This window comes from Ovis canadensis, chromosome 2, assembly GCF_042477335.2.
Source record: "Ovis canadensis isolate MfBH-ARS-UI-01 breed Bighorn chromosome 2, ARS-UI_OviCan_v2, whole genome shotgun sequence".
In the NCBI taxonomy this organism is placed as follows: Eukaryota; Metazoa; Chordata; class Mammalia; order Artiodactyla; family Bovidae; genus Ovis; species Ovis canadensis.
The window spans coordinates 134352710-134362688 of record NC_091246.1 but is presented as its reverse complement, the minus strand read 5'-3'; the positions used below and the strand labels follow the sequence as shown (position 1 = coordinate 134362688).

General features: G+C 38.7%; 1 non-coding gene across 1 annotated transcript; it reads left to right on the top strand.

Moving 5' to 3' along the window:
* The first annotated feature begins 5885 nt into the window (after positions 1–5885).
* LOC138434955 (U4 spliceosomal RNA) lies at positions 5886–6020 on the top strand. The gene has a single exon (XR_011255001.1). It is a non-coding gene; the product is annotated as a U4 spliceosomal RNA (small nuclear RNA).
* Positions 6021–9979: the final 3959 nt, after the last annotated feature.

Genomic DNA, 9979 nt, shown 5'->3' with positions numbered 1-9979 from the left:
CATTTTCATTGTTCATTCTCTATTTACAGCATAACTTCTGGTATTTTTAATCTCATTACTAACATTTTAAACCTTGATTTCTTTACTTAAGATGATGGGATTATTTTACTCCATGTGTATTTCTTTTAGAGTTAACTCCAAGGTGGAGATTACTTTACCTTTATGTTATTAGTATGTATTCAGTCTCCATATATGCAATATCTCAAAATATTTCTTTCCACTGACCTTTCAGAGCACACCTGATAATCCTAACCTTTTGCATCCTAGACACCTAAAACTTTGGTTAAAATACTAACACTTTAGTTGGGAGTTGATGCTATGAATATTAGGATGATTTCATTTACATCAGCAAGGTAAGGGTATGTTTTGATAAAGGTAGAAAGAGAAAGAGCAAAATATATGAACATATCCAACTGCTAGCTTATCTCACACACACACACACACACACACACACACACACACACACACACTCCTAAAACTTAAAGCAAATGTGCATTACTGTATCTTCTCCCTGATCCAGTGTTATAGTGCCTTGGGTTGATCCTGGGACCCCTCTCTTCATCACTCCAACTCCAATCCCACTCTAGGTGGTCACATTCAGCCCCATGACTTTAAATAAGATTACAAAGGAACAACTATATTTTTATCTCCAGTCCCAGTCTCTCCTGTGAACTCCAGGCTCATATATCCTATCTCCTCTTTGATGTAGATTTGTTTTGTTGTGTTTAGTTGTTCAGCTGTGTCTGACTGTTTTGCAACCCCATGGACTATGACCCATCAGACTCCTCTGGAAGTCTTGCCTGGGCTTTCCAGGCAAGAATATTGGAAAAGGGTTGCCATTTCCTTCTCATGATATAGAATAGGATCTCAAATCTAACATGACAAAGCACACCATTTGAATTCTCTCCAAGCCTTCTCTTTACTATCTTATCTAGGCCAGTTCAGTTCAGATCGGTCTCTCAGTTGTGTCCACTCTTTGCAACCCCATGAACCATAGCATGCCAGGCCTCCCGTCCATCACAAACTACTGGAGTCTACCCAAACCTATGTCCATTGAGTCAGTGATGCCATCCCACCATCTCATCCTCTGTCTTCCCCTTCCTGCCCTCAATCTTTCCAGCATCAGGGTCTTTTCCAATGAGTCAGCTCTCCATATCAGGTGGCCAAAGTATTGGAGTTTCAGCTTCAACATCAGTCTTTCCAATGAACACCCAGGACTGATCTCCTTTAGGATGAACTGGTTGGATCTCCTTGCATTCCAAAGGACTCGCAACAGTCTTCTCCAACACCACAGTTTAAAACCATCAATTCTTCAGCTCTCAGCTTTCTTCAAAGTCCAACTCTCACATCCATACATGACCATTGGAAAAACCATAGCCTTGACTAGATGGACCTTAGTTGGCAAAGTAATGTCTCTGCTTTTGAATATGCTATCTAGGTTGGTCATAACTTTTCTTCCAAGGAGTAAGCGTCTTTTAATTTCATGGCTGCAATCAACATCTGCAGTGATTTTGGAGCCCAGAAAAATAAAATCAGCCATTGTTTCCACTGTTTCCTCATCTATTTCCCATGAAGTGATGGGAACAGATGCCATGATCTTCGTTTTCTGAATGTTGAGCTTTAAGCCAACTTTTTCGCTCTCCTCTTTCACTTTCATCAAAAGTCTCTTTAGTTCTTCTTCACTTTCTGCCATAAGGGTGGTGTCATCTGTATATCTGAGGTTATTGATATTTCTCTCAGCAATCTCGATTCCAGCTTGTGCTTCCTCCAGCCCACCGTTTCTCATGATGTACTCTGCATATAAGTTAAATAAGCAGGGTGACAATATACAGCCTTGACGTACTCCTTTTCCTATTTGGAACAAGTTCTAACTGGTTCTAACAGTTCTACCTATTGCTGCCTGACCTGCTTACAGGTTTCTCAAGAGGCAAATCAGGTGGTCTGGTATTCCCATCTCTTTCAGAATTTTCCACAGTTTATTGTGATCCACACAGTCAAAGGCTTTGGCATAGTCAACAAAGCAGAAATAGATGTTTTTCTGGAACTCTCTTGCTTTTTCCATGATCCAGCGGATGTTGGCAATTTAACCTCTGGTTCCTCTGCCTTTCTAAAACCAGATTGAACATCTGGAAGTTCACAGTTCACGTACTGCTGAACCTGGTTTGAAGAATTTTAAGCATTACTTTGCTAGTGTGGGAGATGAGTGCAATTGTGCAGTAGTTTGAGCATTCTTTGGCATTGCCTTTCTTTGGAATTGGAATGAAAGCTGACCTTTTACAGTCCTGTGGCCACTGCTGTTTTCCAAATTTGCTGGCATATTAAGTGCAGCACTTTCACAGCATCATCTTTCAGGATTTGAAATAACTCAACTGAAATTCCATCACCTCCACTAGCTTTGTTGGTAGTGATGGTTTCTAAGGCCCACTTGACTTCAGATTCCAGGATGTCTGGTACTAGGTGAGTGATCACACCATCGTGATTATCTGGGTCGTGAGGATCTTTTTTGTACAGTTCTTCTGTGTATTCTTGCCACCTCTCCTTAATATCTTCTGCTTCTGTTAGGTCCATACCATTTCTTTCCTTTATTGAGCCCATCTTTGCATGAAATGTTCCCTTGGTATCTCTAATTTTCTTGAAGAGATCTCTAGTCTTTCCCATTCTATTATTTTCCTCTATTTCTTTTCATTGATCACTGAGGAAGGCTTTCTTTCTCTCCTTGCTATTTTTTGGAACTCTGCATTCAAACGGGTATATCTTTCCTTTTCTCCTTTGCTTTTCACTTCCCTTCTTTTCACAGCTATTTGTAAGGCCTCCTCAGACAGCCATTTTGCTTTTTTTGCATTTTTTTTCTTGGGGATGGTCTTGATTCCTGTCTCCTGTACAATGTCACGAACCTCAGTCCATAGTTCACCAGGCACTCTATCTATCAGATCTAGTCCCTTAAATCTATTTCTCACTTCCACTGTATAGTCATAGGGATTTGATTTAGGTCATACCTGAATGGTCCATTAGACCATTAAACCACTTTCTTCAATTTCAGTAAATTCAGATTGCCTTCTCACCGCTCAGGCAAAAGCCACAAGGTTATCCATGTTTTCTCAACTTTTTTCATAAGCCTTAATCAGTTTACATGTGGGTGCTCAGTCATTCAGCCATGTCCAACAGTTTGTGACCCCACAGACTGTAGCCTGCCAGACTTCTCTGTCTATGGGATTTCTCAGGCAAGAATGCTGGGGTGGATTGCCAGTTCCTTCTCCAAGATATCTTCCCAACCCAGGGATCAAACCCTTCTCTCCTGCATTGCAGGTGAATTCTTTGCCCTGCGCCACCAGGGAAGTTCTAATTCAGTTGGCAATCTTCTCAAATCTACCTTCAGATTATACCCAGAACTTAACTACTCTACCTCCACTTTATCTTTCCCTTGGGCTTCCCTTGTGGCTCAGCTGGTACAGAATCTGCCTGCAATGCAAGAGACCTGGGTTTGATCCCTGGGTTGGGAAGATCCCCTGGAGGCAGGAAAGGCTACCCACTCCAATATTCTGGCCTAGATAATTCCATGGACTGTATAATCCATGGGGTTGCAAAGAGTCAGACCCAACTGAGTGACTTTCACTTTCATTTTTCAATTTATCCTATATCCTAAACCATCAGCTCTCTTATCAGATTGTTCTAATAGCTTTGTATTGAAATCCAACCCCCCACCCCTTCCCACCTGGCCTCTCACTAGTGTATTTTCCACATACAGGAGCTGATGGGATCATTTTAAAATAAAGTGTCTCAACTCATCTGCTTTCTCAAAGTAAAATAAATGTTTATTATCTCCTCCTATTTCTCCTTCCTGTTGCCCCCACATTTTCTCCCTTCTCAGGTCTCAACTCTTACCCTCTTGCCCTCACTCACTACCATCCACTCTGACCTCCCGCCTGCGGCCACCTCAGGATACAAGCATCTGCTTCAAAAAGTTCATCCCTCGGCTACTTATACACTTTAATTCAAGTTTCTGCTTAAATAACACCCTATCAAAAAGCCTTCCCTAAGCATACTATACAAAATGTCATCTAACCCTCCAGCCCACTTTCCCACCTTTATTGTTACCTCATAGCCCTGATCTCCCCTGACTAATTGCATATTTGTTTATCCCATTCTCCTGCTGCTTAAACACTAGTTCCTACAGAGCAGGGGCTTTGTTTTGTTCACTCCTGTGCCTCCAGCATCAAGAACAGTGCCTGGAATATAGCAACTATTTTTTGAATGAATGAATTTCTGATGCCAGGAGGAGTTTGGGAGGATCAGAAAGCAGCATGAGGGATGCTGGTATGAGAGAGGAAATAAGCAGGACCTAATTGGGAATAACTCCGGGAGTTGGTGATGGACAGGGAGGCCTGGCGTGCTGCGATTCATGGGGTCGCAAAGAGTCAGACATGACTGAGCGACTGAACTGAACTGAACTGAATTGGGAATATACAGGTACTAAATATAAATTTTGTCTAGTATGCTTTTTGCCTAAAGTTAGCTCTGTATCATTTATTTTTCAGTATGAAATGTCAGGGAGCCTCTAAGTGCTACACTCTTCATGGGAGATCATTTACGTAGTTTTGACAATAAAAAATAGATTAAGATGCTACCTCCTTTCTTATTCATTTTCCACTTTACCTATGTCCTCTTTTGGAGAAGGAAATGGCAACCCACTCCAGTATTCTTGCCTGGAGAATCTCATGGACAGAGGAGCCTGGCAGACTATGGTCCATGGGGTCACAAAAGAGTTGGACACAACTGAGTATGCACCATGTCCTCTTTGGAATGTAAGTTATTGTCTGTAGCATAATCTCCAAATTTATCTCAGTCTTTTTATGACTCCATAGTCATCAGGCAGATGCTATCTTTTCCACTTAATTACAGTTCATTCACAAAACAATTTAACCAAGAAAGTGGATGTGAGATTCTTAGTTGTATGTGGTTGATTTTAGAAGCTACCACAGGAAGCAGATACTTTACCATCTGAGCCACCAGGGAATCCCCAAAGACAGTAATAACTCAGTTGTGTCTGACCCTTTGCGACCCCATGGACTGTAGCTTGCCAATCTCCTCTATCCATGGGGACTCTCCAGGCAAGAATACTGGAGTGTGTTGCCATGCCCTCCTCCGGGAGATCTTCCCAACCCAGGGATCAAACCTAGGTTTCCCGCACTGCAAGCAGACCCTGATGCTGGGAAAGGTTGAAGGCAGGAGGAGAAGGGAAGGACAGAGGACAAGACTATCAGATGGTGTCACTGACTCAATCGACATGAGTTTGAGCAGGCTCTGGGAGATCGTGAAGGATAGGGAAGCCTGGTGTGCTGCAGCCCTTGGGGTCACAAAGAGTCTGATACTACTGAGCAGCTGAACAATGACAACTATAGGAAACATGTAGAAAAAGAAAGGAGAAAAAGCCAATGTAAAGGGATATTCTCCATGTCACCGCTGTGGGTGACTGTTTCAATACCACTGGGACTCCTCAGAAGCCTATGTAAGGTGCCTCCCAGGATTGTCCACCTGAAGACAGGTATTTAGAGCAGGGGTAGACCAGCTACGGTCTGTGGCCAACTCTGGCCAGTGCCTTTTTAAAATAAAGTCACACTTGTAATTTTTTTGTAAATAAAGTCACACGACTGAGAAACTGAACAATCAATATTAATTTCTTAACTTTGATAAATGTACTGAGACTGTATGAAAGTAATCTGAATTATTAGGAAATAATACACAATGGAATATTGAGGAGTAAAGCAATACTTTATCTACAGTTTACTCTCAGTGCAGAAAAAAATGTGTGAAAGTGTATGCAGAGAGAGAGAGAGTGGGAGAAAAAGAACGAGCAGGAGAAGAACTGTAATAAAATGTTAATATTTGAGTTTGCTCAGTGTCAGTACCATAGCCAATGAGGTTTATCCAAGGCATGATTATTGTTAATTGAAAATGTTAATATTTGAGAATTCTGGGTAAAAGCTATACTCTTTGGTTATTCTTGAAATATTTTTATAAATCTCAGAATGTGGGAACAGTAAATTTTATAAACAGTACTCTAGTGAACATCAGTATATACAAATATTTTTGTTATTCTAGCAGTGTTATTGTAAGATAAATCCCAAGTGGAACTGATAAATCAAGAATACACACATCTTAGATTTTCAAAAAAACTGACGAAATTCTGTTTTGCCCCTGTTCTCAATTTGACAGTCCACAAAAGACACAGAAGACAGCACATTTTCTGACACTCAACATGAATGAATATAATCCTACTAAGAAATGAAATCTCCTTGCTGTTGGGTTTTCATTCCTTTGATTGGTAGAAAGATTGAATACCTTTTCATATTTTCAAAAACCATTTGAATTTCATTCTCCTTAAAGTGCCTGTTCATATACTTTGCCATTTCAGGTGTCATTTTTCTTAATTATTTGTAGAGTTATTAATATATTAAAAATATTAACCAATGTAATATTGACTTAATTTCACTAGCTTACCCAATCTTTAATTTCTTAATAATGCTATATAATTTCATATAATCAAATCAGTCTTTTCCATAGGGATTCAGTATTCCATATAATGGTTAGAAAAATCTTCTCTATTCCCAAAAATATAAAAACATTTTTCCATGGCTTCTTTTTCTGAAACTTTTATTATTTTACTATTTAGTGTTCAAACCATCAAAGATATTTTGCTTTCTAGATCGTTACTAAAATCCACTTTGGTGGATGATAAACGGAGCCTATGTAAAACTTTTTAAAAACTTTTATATGGATAGGAGGGAAATCAATAACAATCTGTAAACTGAATGCTCTGCACACTGTCTTTAAAGTAGTTGTGTCACAGTTCAATTTCCCTAGCTTGCTAAAGATTTATGACTGATTTGGATCCCAAGGACAGGTTTGGTGGATTCTCCCCCCATCCAGTCCTGCTCTAACAGATGACAGGATGTGTAGAAAAAAATGCCGTCATCCATCACAAATAAGCTATCTTTTCCCAGAAATAATATGTTAGAGTAAATATCCGCCTGGAGAGAATCTAGTTGTTTTCTGCTCAGATGGGACTGGCAGGTGGTGTCAGTCCCTTTGATCCTTTGAAAGCACATGGGCTTGTGGGCTGCCATCCCTTTGAAGGGTCCTGTCATTCCCTGTCAATCCACATTAGACAAGGATGGTGTTTTGTAACAATTTATCTCCTTCAAGGTGATTTAGTTATTTTCTGCCGAGATTATGCTAAAGGACGTCATTACTTTTGTCCCGTCTGTCTTGTTATTTTTATTGCCTGAGTATGTTGTCGTTTACTTTCACTGATAATCCATCTCTCTGGGAAAAGATTGTATTAATATTTTCATGCTGGGTAAAAGCTCCATTTTTACATAAAAGAACATAGAAATAAGATTTCTGTCCTTGTTCTTTGAGGATGCTGTCACAAATAAACAGTAAACAACCCGAAATACAAAGGACTTTAAAACTAGCAACATGTTATGACTAAAATACTTTAAAAAGAAAAGAAGGTCTATATAAGCATTCAGTTACATGGAAATTGGCATCTTTGAATCTACTTTGGTTAAGAGGAAAGCTTTGGATTTAGTCATTGCTAGCTAAGTAACACTGAATATGTGTTATACACACTTGTAGTTTCATTTGCCTTCTCTGTAAAATAGAAATAATAAAAATAATGGGTCCTAGTGCTGTTGTGAGATTTACTTAGATAAATCCATGAGCAATATTTGAATACTACTTGGTACATATTAAGAATCCAAAGAGCATTAGTTATGGTCATCATCATCACCATTGTTATAAATAATCCTTATACATTGCAACAATAACTATATAAAATAATTAAATTCTAAAGTAACATGACATATTTAATCCTTAATAGTATTATATATAATACACAAATGCTCTTCTACTGCAAATTGACAGGTATTGATGAGACCAAAAGCTTCTCATTAACTCATGAACTATTAAAGAAATGTGTACAGCAATTACATACTGGAATATTTCTAATAATGTAGCTTTAGTCAAGTCGAGCCTCTACAAAATACATTGCTCATTTTTGGATAATAACATTTTCCCGTAACTGCTTCTCTAGCTGAAGACGCTTGTAAGGAACTTGCTCCTGATAATGTAAGGCCTCTTTCACTCGCTGTTTCCTACCCCTTTTGGACCATTCTGGACAAGGTGGCTGCCTGACCTCTCTTTAATTTACACCTTGGACAGCTCCTGGCACAAGCCCTAAATTCTCATCCTATGACTCCCTAACGCCTTTCATTCTCCCTCTTATTCAATCCTTCATGAGACTATTCCTGTTCCCAGCCACTCCACCACCACCTTTCAATTTAGAAGGATTTTGTGTTACTCCCATTCTGTCATTCTGCCTTTTTTATGTACTGTGTATTTCACATTTTGGAACAGAAACCAAGTTGCTAGGAAATAGACACTCTATGATATATTAAAGGAGCTAAATATCACAGTAAGTTAAATAAGCACAGAACCAGATATAATAAGCAAACAGAAAATAAATGCAAAAATAAATAATTATGAAACCTTAAAACTGATGTCTGTGTCTAATCCCATCAGTGGTTAGAATTACTGGACCTGATTATGTATTAAGGAGTATTACAAATATAACTTTATTTAACATGATCAAGCTACTCGTGTTATCCTTAGAGACAATAGACAAATACTGACTGCAAAAGATTTGGATTGATTGATTCAATGACAGTTGAATGGCCCTGCCCAACGTGTGCTGATTAAAGGACTGAGGGAAGGGAAGATCTAATGGAGAATAACAATTAAAATGTTACTGATATATGCTTTTCAAGAGTTATTGATAAATGATTAAGACACATACAAATGCACAGATTTCAAGGTATCTCACTTTCAACAAATACAGCCACTGATGTAACCCACCCACCTCTCAAGGTATAGGGCACTTCTCTCTTCAGGAAGTTCCCTGTGCCTCTTTTCCCAGACACTCCCTCCCACCTAGAAAATAGCTCTGTTCTGATTCCTATCACCAAAAAAATTAATTTGGGATAGTTGAGAACTTTATATAAGTGAAATCATGCAATATGTACTATCTGGATTCTGGTCTCTTTCACTTAGCATAATATTTTTGAGATGCATTCATACAGCAGGGTGTGCCACTATTTTGACCCTTTTGTTTGTTGAACAGTAATCCATTGTACGAATATACCAGTTTATCTGTTCTCCAACTGATGGACAAACACCTTGGTGGTTTCCAGTTTTTAATATTATGAATAGAACTGCTATAAACATTTTTCTACTAGGCTTTCTGTTAATAAATATTTTCATTTCTCTTGGATAATCATTAGGAAATACAATGCTATGTAAATATATGAATTTTAACTGTAACTCTGCAAGAAACTACACTATTTACCAAAGTGGTTTACCAAATTTATTCCACAAGCAGTATGAGAATTTTGAAAGCTCCATATTCCTGATAGCATTTAGTGTTACACATTGCTTTTTGTTTTAAATTTTAAACCGCTAATAAGAGGTATCTAGTGGTTTTAATCTGCTTTCTCCTGTGCTTGATGATAGTGAGCAATAAGTTCTTCATCAGATATATGTTGTGAACATTTTCTCCCAGTTTGTGAATTGACTATTCATTTCCTGGTGGTATATTTGGAAAAATAAGTTTTGATTTTGATGAACTTCAATTAACAACATTTTTTTTCTTTTATGCTTAATGCTGTCTGTGTCATTGCTAAGTATTTTCATTTTGCTCTAGGTAGTTGTTGTTCAGTCACTCAATTGTGTTTAACTCTTTGCAACCCCATGGACTGCAGCATGCCAGTCTTCCCTGCCCTTCACTCTCTCCCAGAGTTTAGGCTAACTCCATTGAATAGGTAATGCCAGCCAATCACCTCGTCCTCTGTTGTCCCCTTCTCCTCCTGCCTTCAAACTTTCCCAGAATCAGGGTCTTTTTAAATGAATCACTTATTCACAT